Raw genomic sequence first — 12,312 nt, 5'->3', positions numbered from 1 at the left:
TTACTGGCTATTTATACATTTAAATTTGGCGCCATTGTGCGCTGGCATCATCACGCAAGCACACCTGCGCCTTTAAGAAACATGGAGGCGCGCGCGCACCCTTAGGGAGACAAGATGGCACCGCACCCCTAGACCACCAGGGCAGGTAGGTTTCGTTAAAAAAATAAGGCAGAGAAAATCTGGCAGTTGTCATTTACAGACTGCAAAGGGCATTATAAAACATTTCCATACAGTATGTGCAAGCTAATGTTTTTACAGGTCACTGGCAGAACAAGTGCTTTTATCAAAAGGCAAAGTGCAGCAGTGGACAAAGTGCCATGGCTTTCCTAAAAATTTTTAGAAGCTTTAGAGATTTATGCAACTTGAGCTTACTTAATGCAAAAGCACCTGCTATATATGGATTAGTCTGGTTTATTATGAATCTCATGCTTGTGTTTTTCATAAAAGCCTTTATGATTAAAGGCTTTTATTAACTGCAATATTGTACATTGATTCCACTAAGTCATTCTTGTCCCATATAACCTTGTCGTTATTTTGCTAGCCAAAGCAAATTAAATTGAATTTATTGCGTAGTGCTTTTTTCCTTGCTCCTACATATATTGGTTAATTTACTAATAATGGCAACTGCAGTATCAGCAATGCCAAACACAATTTCCACAGTGCTGAAATAATCAGACTTACTGGGCCTTATTTGCAAATTTGGCCTAAATGCTGTGTATACTGTATATATGCTATATTTGCCATTATTATTTCCCCATTGTGCAAAATGTTCACCTTACTGCCTTAATAAAATACCCAATATTATGATAATGCTTATTAAGAACAATATATTTATAGTTTAGACCGATTAACTGATTCTTATACAGTATTTGTAAATCTTACCACTGCAGTGATCCGTTTTAAACTTGTCCTATCAATAAAGACTGCAGATCCCATCAATACCCCCTCAGCATCCTCAGCAACCTCACTATGGGGTACAGTATATTTATAAAAGAGTGAAGTTAGAGATCTGCACAGTCCACTAGAGTGAAATTCTGCCACTCTCCATTCATTTCTATGAGATTTTTAAAATAGTATTTATTAATGGGTGAAAGTGAAAGTTCACCTTTTGATAAATATGCCTTTAAAAATGCCACAGCAATGAATTGAGAGTGGCGGATTTCACTCTAGATGACTGTGTGGATCTCTAACTTCACTCTTTGATAAATTGACCCCCTATATGTGGCAACCACATATCCAATCAAAGCTTTCAAAAACGATACTAGGTTCAAACACTAGCCCAGCTAATTTCATTACGTATATAAAAGCTGCATAAATAGCTTTTAGATAGTACTTACAAATTGCCTCTTTCATATTAAACCCACTTGATTTAGTTATTCTGAGAGATATCTATAATCTATATCTATAATACAACTGCTAAAATAGCCTTTTCACTCACAGCTGAGCTGGATTGTATGTGTGACAGGATTTTTGCTACCCTTTATTGTAGGTATAAATAAAACAACTCTCTGTGCAATTAATCCTTTTGGCATTTTTCTTCTATACTTGCAGTTTAGCCATTTAAGGGACAAGGATGTCATTATTACATTTTTGTGTATGTATTTTCATTTGTTAGGAGGAAGCATTTCTGTTTTTGCAGTGATTAATAGGAGCAGGGCCTTAAATGGTAATATGAAACTTTGTAATAATGATATCATGCCAATTAGGCCTTGATTTATTTACAAATTAATTCCTAGCACTTGCCAGGTATTAATGATTATATAACCAGCCAGCTGTATTAGTTGAATAGTAATTCTAAAATACACATGGTATAGCAGGTTGAAACAATTAGATATATGGTGCTTTCGTTTCTCAAAATAGTATTATTCTCAAACTGTGAGCCTGTCCCCCTATGTGGTCCCAGAGCAGTGGCCGTGGGGCCTAGGATGATGTACAGTACAGGAGAGATTTGTAGAGAATTCCTATTTGCTCTCAAAGATACCACTAGAAGTCCAGCTTGAAGGTCAGTTATACTGAGATTAAGGGGCATATTTATCAAGGGTCGAATTTCGAACTGAAAAAACTTTGGAATTCAAATTCAAAAAGACCAACTGAAATTAAGTTGAAGGTTTTTTTTGGTCGGATAGGTCCATTTTCGATCGAATCGGTCCGTATTCAGCCGAATTTGAATCGTTACGAATCGAAGGAATAGCGTATTCGATCAAGTTTAATTCAAAATTTTTCCCCAAAAAAACTTTGATTTTTCAAGTCCACCAATTGACTCCAAATATATTCTAGGAGGTCCCCCATAGGCTTAAACAGCATTCGGCAGGTTTTAGATGGCGAATGGTCGAAGCTAAATTTTTAAAGAGACAGTACTGGACATGATAAATGTTGATATTTGAATCGACTATTCCCTAGTTGAAGTACACAAACGATAGCGTGAAATTCGAATTTTTTTCATTTGAAAATTCACCTCAACCTTTGATAAATCTGCCCCTAGATGTTAAGAAATCTAATGTGAAATAAGTTCCTGTCCTTGGCATTTTGGAATTATGGCTGTTACCCTGTTACAATGTAAGTAGGCCCTAGTTGAAATTATGAACTTCAAATGGCGGTATGAGCTGAAAATTTCTGAAAACCTCTAATATTATCATTAATATTGAGCTACACAGCTTCCACTGTGCAGGCACACATAGTGGGGTGGAGCGGAGGTTGGCCCCAAACTGTGGAAGCAGGCACTTTCGGTCAGCCGTCTGCGCCGCTCCACTGCATGTGCCAACATGCAAGAGGATGCTGCACTTTTCAGTGCAGACCAATGGAGATGCGGAAAGGAGGGGATCTGCTTCTTTCAGCCTATAATGAAAACACAGGCTGAGAGTGTAACCTATGCTTTGTGTGCCCCAGTCCTTAGCATTAAACTCTCTCAACTGTCAGATCACTCTGGTCAGGGGGGGGGGGACCTGTAGGTCAGGAAAAATGTGTGTGTGTGGGGGGGGTTTGGGCTGGCTGGGCCCAGGGTTTTTTCCCCTCAGTGTCCCGCTGGCCCAGTCTGACCCTGCAACTGTGTTTAAGGGAGTAAATTAACCTGGGTGAAGTATATCTCCCTTTAAACTGTTCTTCAGTTACCAGTTCACATTAAACATCCCTTTGTGAAAGGGAGTGGTATTATTATATTATAAGTGATGATGGCTGTATGCGTTCCTGTCTTCTGTTTCAGTCTTCTCGCTTCTCAATGTTCTCAATTGAGTCTATTCATCTTGTTGGTGGTTGTTGTCTTTTCCCTTCAATTTTATAAAGATAGTCTGTTAAATCTTTTCATACTATCTCAAAAATAAACCATCCAATCTTGTATGTTGTATTGTATTTTTCTGTAAGGCATGCAGAACTGGATTCATTTTATATGGGGCCCTAGGCAAGGTAATATTTTTGTGGTGCCCGCCTTCCACCGGGAGCCCGCTTTAAAAGAAATACCCACATACCATGCCCATTTTACAAAAATACACCATTTTCCACATACTGTGGCGCCTGCTATTTATTACAAGTAAGATCACTTCAGAATTTGCCAATGACCACTCCATTAACTCCAGACTTGTTTAGTTCGACAGCCAAAGTTACTTTTCATTTGTGCTTTTATATTGCCCAGCTTTCTCACCTATAGAGAATCAGAAAGAATACCAGAGCCTAAACTCTGTCTATTATTCTTTTTCTACCAAATACTTGTCTGCATTGCATTTATCGACTGCTAGATCTTTTGTGGTTGATACATCCAAGGAGGCAAAGGTCGCCTACAAATTCTATGTGTTCACCATCAACTTGTCTGTTGTTCTTGTTAATGAAATGTTGGGGTGGTTCTAATAATCAGAGCAGAGAAAATGACTGATTTGTCTAGAACCATTTTGATTAATTGGTCAAATGGTGATTTAAGTAGCTAGTCTACATTCTGACAACATAAATGCCTATTTTGTGGCTTTTATTTGCATTCAGCTGCTTTCCGCATGGTTGACACCTAACTGTAGCAAAGTCTTTGAGTATTCCCATTACATTTACATTTTTTTACATTTACATTAAGTCATTCAGTGTGATTCAGTACAGGTCTAGGATCCAGAAACCCATTTTCCGGAAAGCTTTGAATTACAGTATGGTCATCTCCCTTAGACTCAATTTTAATCAAATAATTACAAATTTAAAAATGATTTCCTTTTTCTTTGTAATAATAAAACAGAACCTTGTACTTGATCCCAACTAAGATACAATTATTCACAGAACACTGTTTTCAGTGAGCTTTTCCAGGCTGCAACAAAGTTATTTGCCCAAAAATCATGTCCTCTCTCATCTCTGTCAAGTATCATAAGAATGATATATACATCTAGGTTCAAGCCATTTTAAAAGCTCATTTTTAAAGTTCAATACAGCTGGATTATGAATTGGATGTCCCAGATACATACAGATGCTTTTATAAATGAAGCATGCATATGGTCTTGTTGTGACTGCAGTAAAAACATATTAATTTCTGTGACAAGAAGAGCTCTCATGTCTTTGCCAGCTTCTTATGAGCCAAGTGTAATAAACTTTATACGTGTTCTCTGCCCTTGCTATTTCTGCTTTGCTTTGACTCATTTTCCCTATTGCTGCATGAAATGTCTTGTAATACAAGACAAGTCCAAGGTTTTTGAGTTCAAGGAAAAAACTAGGTTGACAGACAGCATATAAGATACTGTAATAGGATGATTAACACTGACCTTGAAGATGACAGATATTTGTGAAAAGGAGCAGAGGGCATAGGCTTCATACTGCTTTATTTTGCTTTCATAGTAACAATAACTTCCACTGGCCCAATATATTATTAGATTTCATTTTACAGTGGGTTATTGTAAACTAGTAATGGTGCAGGCGTATTTTAAGTACTATGAGAATTTCTGTACTTGAAGTGGATAACTACAAAGCAGTCTATTACCAATTCTATGGGTATGGAATTCTGAAGTGATTACTAAATAATATTCCTATAATGCAATTTTAAGCATAGACCAGAATATGATTTCCTTTAGCTTTCCGTTTTATTTCATAGATGTATCCCTGTGTACTCATACAATGATCTATGCAGCACGCAGTTTCCTGAGTTTTCTGGGGAAAAATGCATCCTGTTGTTTACTGTATTTCTGAAAATAAGTGACATGGAAATAAGATTTTTATTAACTAATATTAAAGTAAAATTTGCATGAAATTAATTTAACACTCCTGAAAGCTACTCATTCAGTCATTCCATGGATTTAAACTCTACTTTGTTTTAACCCCAAATTAAACACTAGTCTATAAAACGATCCTAAAAATATCTGGTTAATGCAGAATAAAACTTATCTACTGTATAAACCCAAACAAATTGCTATTTTTTTAAATAAAAGAAATATTAAAACATAGAACAGGATTTGTAATTTTAGAGCAAAGGTACTGTGTATAGGAGAGGCTGCATATCTGACTTATTAGGACAAGGCTGAAGAAAGACTCCTGGAGGTGCAGATAGGCAGATCTGTATAATGTTGCCAGCCACTCTGTAATCAGAAGCCATCCAGATGGACAGTAGGAACTGTCACTGAACAGCACATATCAAAAGTTGCTCAGTGTCAAAACTAGTACAAGATGAAATTTACAAAATAAAATAAATGCATACCTAGAAATGGCAAATTAACAAAGTATTTATGAACTTTCTACAGTCATGTATTTATGAGCATTATTCCACTAGTCCTGCTGGAAAAGTTGAAAGTTTTGACTCAGAGCCCACACCACTAATCCAAAACGTTCTATATCCTCAATTCTTCAAAGATGTTATTGTACACATTGCTATTACACCGCAGACCAAAGCTAATAGTGATATTCCAGTAATATCTGTTACACAAGATTACATTTGGCCTGCCTTTCATTAATACACGGTGCTGTAGAGACCATAGGGCTCATCTATGACTGCAAGTGCAATGAGCAACTTGGGCTTTTCCCTGAAGTTATCAAAATGTGCTCTTTGGCCTTTCCATGTGCATGGTGCCACTAAATCCTTCCTGCCTTCCATTCCCAGTGTAGGGATGTGTAGAATAGCCACCCCTAGTATTATTGTCAGGCAGTCCCTCCATGTTATGGACACCTAATTGGGTCCTAAAATACAGTTGGGAGGGGTACTGTTGACTCTTGTTGTTTCCCACAGTGACCAGCAGATGGCACTGTGCTAGAGTATAAAAGGCTCTGAAGCCATACTTTCAGGGTCCATCTTGTGCTGTATCTAGCCTGTGCAGGAGGCAGAGCTCGAGTGGAACCTAGACAGGTCAGGTCTAGTAAGAATAGGATACTCACCCTTATAGATCACATAGCTGAGCAGTCTGAGGCTCCTACGAGGATTGTAGTGGGATTAAGATCCCAGGGTACTCATTGCCCAGAAGTAGGGACTAGGTGTACAGACCTAGGGTAGATAGATTCCCCTCAGGTTCCACTTAGGGAAAAGGCTGAAAGCTGGGTGTACCTCCTCAAAGCTGCATGTATTGTTCCTATCTCTGAGGAGAATTATACTGACCAAAGGTGTTGTGAGTACTGCCTATTCAATGTATTGTATGAACCTGCATTGCTCTGATTTATGTACACTCCACTGAGGATTGTATACTGTGCTCAATAAATCTGTTATTTGGTTAAGTTATAAGAACCACTGGCGCCCAATTCTTTGCACCCTGATTACTGTTACAGTTGCACTACACCCTGCTTCCACCTCGATGCGAAGGCTCACTCCCTAAGATTTAAGGTCTCATCCGGAGCATATGTACTAGGAGTGAAGCCCATAGTAGAGTGCCCACAGGCACCCTGTGTCAATCATCACAGTAAGAGAATAGGGCTCACACCTCAGTCCCATGATAAACACCAGAAATGACACCAGACTGACTTTATATCAATATTTGAATGGGAGTCCACAACTGATCTCTATATACATTAAGCCAAAGGGACTCGCCCCAGTTCCATAGGCAATCAGCGTACAAAAAAGTTTATATCAAAAGATATACGTCCCAAGGCTTTTCAGTAGTTAAAACAAAAATAAATACTAGCATTTTCCGCAAGCCTTGTAGTGGAAATACTCTCCTGCATGCCTCGTCCTGTCATCCCAGAGGGTTAATTGAGGGCATACCAGTTGGACAATTCTTGAGACTTCGAGAAATTGTTCCAGCAATAAGGATTTTGGTAAGCAGGCACGAGACATGCGGGAGAGATTCATAGAAAGAGGATATAAACAAAAAACTATACAGAAAGCATTTCAGAGAGCAAAAGGGAGTGATAGAACTGATCTGCTTAAGGGAATGGTAATAGGATTAGAAATCAGGATTGGATGGATAAAGTGGCACTCACCACCAGTAAGCAATTTTTCGAAATCTCAAAAATGATTAAGAAATTTTTGCCCATCCTTTTTGGCGATGAGCACTTCTTCAGGATATTGAGCCCGGGGATTAATGTTATCCCTAAACGGGCTCATACCCTGACGGACATGCTATCGCGAGTCATTTTAGATCAGAAGGACAGAAACGAGATCTGGGACCATTAACATCAATAGGGAACTACAAATGTGGGAGCCATAGATGCATAACATGTAAACATATGAATGTATCCAAAAAATTGGGAGACCAATTATTTCTGGGATTGGTTCCTTAAATGAACATCTCTCAGAATGGATTGATGTACATCTTCAACCATTGGTAATGAGACCAGATAGTTATACCAGGGACACTACACATGTGTTACAACGTATAAACACTCTAGGATGGGCAGCAAATAATGCATGGGGTACACTGGATGTGGCCTCGTTGTACTCCTCGATTCCACATGACAAAGGCATATGGGCAATTCAGTATCATTTGATGAAATATAGTGACTATTCAAGGGAATTGATATACTTCCTGTTGGATGCAGGTTCCTCCTGGAACATAATTATTTTACCTTTGATGCAAATTTCTATTTACAAAAGGGAGGGACAGAAATGGGTGCGAAATTTGCCCCTTCATATGCCAATTTGTATATGGGGTGGTGGGAGGAGACCCATATTTCTATTGAACAGAAGAAACATCTAAAATTGTACCTGCGCTATATAGACAATCTTTTGTGCATATGGCAAGGCACCCAGGGGGAATTTGACGGCTTTTTTTTGTACCAGACTGACTTTGACAATATTTGGCATAATAGCGCCTGATTTGCGATGAAGCTCACATTTAATTGCATTAATTTTGGCAAATTAGGTGCAGTTGCACCAGGCACAGCACAACTATTTCAGATTTAACACTACTTTGCACTGCATTGATGCCAGAATTATCGGAAAAATGCTACATTAACAAGACAATTGTTTTTAGAATTGCACTTTTCTCAATGTTATTGTGAATATTAATGAGCCTTTATGTATCAGATCTGTCACATATTGAAATTTATAACTAAAAGCCAATATTTAAGGGCTAGACATATAGGGGTATATTTATCAAAGAGTGAAGTTAAGTCCTCTAGAGAGAAATTCTGCCACTCTCCATTCATTTTGGTGGGATTTTTAAAAGAGTATTTATCAATGGGTGAAAGTGATAGTTCATCCTTTGATAAATACACCTTTTAAAATCCCATAGCAGTTAATGGAGAGTGGTGGAATTTCACTCAAGAGGACTGTGGCGATCTCTAACTTCACTCTTTTATAAATATACACCATAATAGCATTCACAGATGAAGGGTATGATCAAGCCTACAGTTGAGAAGTCGTTTTCTGCCTAGAGGTTACAAGAATGATAAGACAGTAGGTTTTGCTACACAAATAGTTGGCATTGAAATAACTAACCTTCTAAAGCAGCCCCAGAAACCATTTGTTAAATTACACTAAAAGAAAGTATTGTGTGTGTTGTCCTATATCTCCCTTTTCTTTACATGCCCCATCTGGCATGACTGTGTCTTTTGAATCTACTGTAAATGTATCTCAAGAGCAATAAAATGTATTGCTTTTAAATTTCCAGTGTCATTTTCTTATATTATATTAATGTTTTTAAGTAGAAAAGTCATGGATTAATTTCAAAGGATATGGAGAAATGGTTGAAAGTAGTGTGTTTGCTGGCATATTTCATCATGAAGAAGTAAGCCATCATTTTCCTTGAGGGCTGCAAAACAAATCTATACTTGCATCAAAGGCAGCCCTGAATCAGAGAGAGCCTGGTGCACACTAAAATAGCCTATATTTTAATGTCAATGGAAGTATCTGTGAAGTAGGGCACATTTATGAAAAAAAAAATGCTTCCTTAGTGAAGGTTTCATTAATACAGGAAACAGGATACAAACATCGGCATGTCAATAAATGAGAGGTGTCTAATATGAAGGAGTCTAGCTGTGACACCAAGGGTTGTATTATCATATCATATCAATGTACCCACTAATTGGTTCCGTAAACGAGCCACAGCCAGACACAATGGGTCTTCCCGGCGGTTTGTGGACCTTCGGGAGAGCATAAAATGTGGGAGTTCTAGGATGTATAACTTTAAGATATTCAAGCGTACTCTGGTCGATTATGCCATCCCGATAGGCCTGATCAATCATGTCAAATAGTTTATGCCTATAATTTTGTATATGCGGTAAAAGAATACGTTTGTATCATTGTTCAGAATCGGAATTTTGGTGCACATCGTGATGTATTGGGAGGAATCCATGATTACAATATTGGAACCCTTATCTGAGGGCTTTATCACAATGTCGGAATTGCCCTTTAATTCCTTAAGAGCCCGAACCTCATCCCCTGTAAGGTTCGGTTTATTTATATTTTTGGTCAAATGTAATATATCCTCCGTGACCCTTCATACGAAGGTTTCTATAGCACTATTTTCTGTGACATTAGGATAACTACAGGATTTCTTCTTACACGAGGGCAATTTAATGTTGTCAGATGAATTTTCTAACCACAGATCCTGAATGTCTTGTAGCATCATCTGCTCCTCCTCCATTCTAGGATCATCCCACAATTTTAAGCGTTTTGAAATCATTTAAATCAAACTGACTAAAATCCAAAGTTTTGTGTGTGTTTTTTGTCCATTGTAATTTCAAGAGCAATTTTCGTGCAAATAAGTGAACGTCCTTAATTAAAGAAAAGTGATCAAGTGATTTAGAGGGTACAAAGATAAGTCCCTTTTGTAATAAACCAGTGACTATCAGTGTGAAATTAGTGCTAGAAAGATTTATTATTGGTAATCATGAAGTGCTGGTGAAACTGCATTTCCTGTGATATTCACAGGTTGAGTGACTGTAAAAAACTCGTGCCTGCTGGTGATTGTGCATCTTGAGAAAGATTGAATAGGAATGGAGCTTTAACACTGTATTAAATTTATGCTTTTTGCGGTCCATGTGCTTACGTGCAAATGAAGATTTGTCCGACCCACACATTTCGCACTCTGAGTGTGTTTCACAGTCTGAATTCACCTTGGTGTTTCTATTCTGGTGCCTCCCCTGAAAGCCCTTTGTGCTCCCATTTCGGTTTTGTGTATTATAGAAGTTGCGTCTTTTCTTATTCCATTGGTAAGTGTGTTTGTTCTCATAATCAAGAATGTCCCTTTCAAATTTACGTTTTTCACCTGCATAATTGAGATTATCCATGAACATTTTCAAATTGTTATCTAGTTTGAGTATGAGACTCATATTCCTTCAATTGGTCGCACAATTGTTTCTGTTGTGCTTTTATTGACTCTAATTCTTCGATGTTATATTGCTTTAAGAGGGACATACGTTTATGAGAACATTCACTCAATAACTCTTCCCACTGTGTTTTAAATGATTGGGGTGTATCTTCAAAGGAGGGAAATAATTGTATACGCAAAGCTCTTAATAATACCCCTGGTCATGTATTCCTCCAAGCATATAATGTTCAAAATATGTTTAACCGCCGCCGCAGCAAGTTTTTACTTTTAACCATTAGGTGAGACACTGTAAGGGATCCCTTACCAATTGAGGTGGTGGATCCCGAAAATACTGATTTGGCCAATGTGGCCCATTTATTATCATCTGCAAAAAATTCCATATCAAAGAAAAAGAGGAGAAAGAAAAGAAAAATAAAGAAAAAAGAAGGAAAAAAAAAATTATGTTATATTAAACACGATACCTATGCCAAACCTTGCTACTTAAGAGAATTCTAGTCCCAACCTTAATGTCATATACCTACTCAACCCAGGCAAGGTGCATATATAATTCAATACATCATCTAGTTTCTAGCCAGCATTAATGGAGGCGTCCACACTTACTTTAAATTACCATATATACCCACACCAATATGGGACTTAACCTCCCAATGCAATTCATGCAGTATTGGATAACCAATGGCCATACAAAGGTAATTGAGTTAAAAAGCAATATTTATTATCACCATGCCACCATAAGGGAAATTAATGGGTTAACTCTGGACCCGAACTGCATTCTTTTAGGATTGGATATAGAGGCACTGTACATTAGTATACCACACTCCCTGGGCCTACAGGCCATACAATCTGTCCTTGAACGTATACATAAACCAATCACCGAGCAATATAACTTCATTCTGCAAGAATTAAATTTTGTATTGCATCATAATGTCTTTCTTTTCAACGGCACATATTATTTACAACGCCAAGGCGTGGCTATGGGTGCCAAATGTGCCCCCAGCTACGCAAACTTATATCTGGGAGAATGGGAACATCATGTCTTCTCGGCTGAGGAGTATGAGATGTACCTAGGCCATGTGCTACGTGGCACAGGTACATCGATGATATTATGCTAATATGGCAGGGTCCTGAAAAACTACTACAGGAATTTGTGGCAAAATGTAATGTTAATAAATTTAATTTAACTTTAAACTATCATAATATTAGACTGGAATTTTTGGACACGGAGATAAAAGTAGACAATCATGGACAGGTGTCCACTAATCTTTATCGCAAAAAAACAGCTGGAAAAAGTCTCCTCCATGCCCAATCAATGCACCCTCACAGATGCATTGAGGGCATTCCCAAGGGACAATATATAAGATTGAGGAGCATTTGTTCGACAGATGAGGATTTTTATGAGAGGCCTTCCAACTATATCAGAGATTTAAATCACGGGGTTATAAAACACGGTGCCTCCGTAGAGCATATCAACATGCTTTGTCCCTGAATAGGGAAGATTTACTTTATAAATCCCAGAAACACAGTACCCAGTTCCCCTCATCAAAAGCTCAGGAAGAAACGAGACTAGTTTTGACTTTTAATACCAATGACAAGGAGATTTGCTCCTTAGTCTATAAACATTGGAATATACTATCAAAGGATCCCATTGTAGGCCAATTGGTGCCTT

Source organism: Xenopus laevis, chromosome 5S (genome assembly GCF_017654675.1).
Source record: "Xenopus laevis strain J_2021 chromosome 5S, Xenopus_laevis_v10.1, whole genome shotgun sequence".
Classification (NCBI taxonomy): Eukaryota; Metazoa; Chordata; class Amphibia; order Anura; family Pipidae; genus Xenopus; species Xenopus laevis.
The sequence above is the reverse complement of the archived record's forward strand: the minus strand, read 5'-3'. Positions refer to the sequence as shown.